Raw genomic sequence first — 2,830 nt, 5'->3', positions numbered from 1 at the left:
CTTTGTTCTAGACTGCAGAGTCCAAACTGTAGACTGGAGACTCTGAGGTAAGACAACAGGTTTAATTTCTCTGTTCAGATTCATATGATGTGAAACTAAACTGTAGACTTCAGGCTGATAATCAAATGATCCACACTGAGGATCTTAATGCTGAAGTCCATTTTCTTCTTCTGTGGTTTTATCCACAGAGTGGTAGCAATTTAAAGCCTTACATTTTAAACCTAAATACCGTATTGGTCCGACTATAAGACGACCCTGATTATAAGACGACCCCCGTTTTTCAACACTTATATTTAGAAAGATTTGCAGAGCAGATCTTGTATTTATAAAGAACTTTCTTTAAAGAACTTCATTTTATTTGAAAATAACAATATTAAAAACATATAGAATTAAACACCTGTTGTATTGATAATCATAATAATAATTAACATACCGTATTTATCGGTATAGGCCTACGGCACTTTTCAAAACAAAGTGTTTCACAAGGGCGAACTATGTACAGTATGATTCAACATTAAAATCGATTAACAATCAAACAATATTATCAACATGTTTTTAACATTTTGAAATAACAGAGGAAATACAGGCAACGTTTTTAACTAAACTACCGCTAAACTAAAACTCTCCAAACTTCTCCTCCGATGTCTCCTATTCCTCACACACGTCCTCCGCCCCGCTGTGTTCTCTCTCACTGTCATCACTCCCCTGCTCCTCCCAGAGCGCGTCATGTGTGTTGATATTTAAAGGGACAGGCGAACAATTAGAGCTGCGCTCTGAATACTAGACCCCGAATATAAGACGACCCGACTTTTTCGGACCTATTTCGATGGGGAAAAAGGCCGTCTTATATTCGGACCAATACGGTATATAAAAAAATAACTTGTTGTATATTTCACTCTTTACCACCTGAACAGCTGATTTTTAGATAAATTATGAATAATTAAACAAAGAAAAACAGTCATTCCAATTTCAACCATCAGACATAAAAATAAAGTCAAACACTTGTTTTGTCTGAGATGTTTGTGACACTGTGAGATTCTGAAAGTGTCAAAGGAAATTGAAGACTCTTTGATTGAATGTCTTCTCTATAACTAAAATAAATATTACAGATGTTTAATTAGTTCACTTTTCGTTGCAGACGATCGTCTTTGTTTTTTGGGTTAGGGTTAGGGCTAACTCTTATCTTAGGGCAGGGATGTTAAACATACGGCCCAACAGCAGGTTTCATCTGGCCCGTGAGACGTTTTGGGAAGAAGGAGGAAATGTATTGAAAAATATTTTTTTATTTTTTATAAATACATTTTTGTAATACTTATTTTCCCTGAATTGTATTAAAACCTATAATGAGCAACGTAAAGGTTGATATCATCATACTAAAATTAATCAAACGGGGCACTTTGAACTATTTTCTCAGCAGGGAGTATCATAAAAAAGACGACTGGCCGAGCTCCTGCATTACTCTGGTAATACATCACATCAGAAAACAGGCTGAACACCTGAGAGAGGTGACACAGAATGCAGGTTTTCAAGAGAGATCGAAGGAGCGATATTTCTTTAGTTTTATTTGCTCACAAGTTGCCAGAATTTCATCAAAGCTACGAGACTTAACGACAGGAGGCGCTGCACTGCACGCTCATCATGACGGTCTTCAGTTCTGTCCACACTTCTTACCAGTTTCTCCTGTCTTGACTGATGTAAAACAAAAGTTTTACTAATGATAACAAAGCTTCCTATGGAGTGAGCCACAAAGAGCAGCTCGTGCAAATAAAAAACAATCCTCTCTGTCCTGCGTAACGGCCCAGACCGTCTCCTCACATCCAGTGTAGTTTGTGGACACCGGCGTTGAGCCTGATGATAGACTTATTTTACCTCTGGTTATTGTAAAAACAGTAAATTAAAATGAATATTAACTGATTTTATTTACAGATGGTTCATTTTTAGGTCACCCAGAGGTGAGCGTGTTGTGTTGATCACCTCAAAGTTTCAGTGTGACATCACTTCTAAATGCAGTAGCCTGCTGTTGTGCCTTTATCACCAGCTTTAATCAGACTGTAAAAATATAACTATTACTGAACATTTCATTCTTATCGGAAAACAATATCACACACAGGCTGTCCGATCATACAGAGGTCTGTGGTTTAACCCCGGAGCAGCGCTAAAATTCTTGAATTGCGCGTGGAGATGGCACAGATTCATGACGCATAAAAAGTCAGTGACAGAGTTAGATCACGATAGTGCGGACACGTAGAAGAACGGACTGCCAGACTCATATCAAAAGTGGTTTAACTGAGTTTACTTAGTTAAAGAAGTTGAACTCCACACGGAGCTGATCAGACTGCAATGATCAACGCTGAAGGATCAATTCAAGTCTGTTGGTTTGGAAACATTTGATGCCTGACAGTGAAATACCTGAAGATGACTGTTTACATCAAAGACACTCTGTGTGTTTGTTCAACATATTCATGTGAGCAGGTTTAATCTGTGATGAACCTTAACGAGTGCAGAGTACAGAGTTTGTCAGTTCGTCTGCATCTTGTTCTGCTACATATACTCGTTTATCTCATTTATCAAGGACACAAACTCTTTGTCTTTAAGTAAAGAATTGTTAAATCTTCACTGCTTACTTTTCTGGTTATTTACAGAAAGAGAGAGGAGAGCAGATAAGGGGGTGTGGTCTGAAATAATCATATTATGTATATTGCTGTCAATCACATTCTCCACCATAGATTGTGATAAAATAGATAATCAATCCGAGAGTATGAGTTATGAGCATTAGAATAAAATGTGTATTCACGGGCTGTAGGATTTACAACACGCCATATGTCAGTCA

This window comes from Labrus bergylta, chromosome 4 (assembly GCF_963930695.1).
Source record: "Labrus bergylta chromosome 4, fLabBer1.1, whole genome shotgun sequence".
Classification (NCBI taxonomy): domain Eukaryota; kingdom Metazoa; phylum Chordata; class Actinopteri; order Labriformes; family Labridae; genus Labrus; species Labrus bergylta.
The sequence above is the reverse complement of the archived record's forward strand: the minus strand, read 5'-3'. Positions refer to the sequence as shown.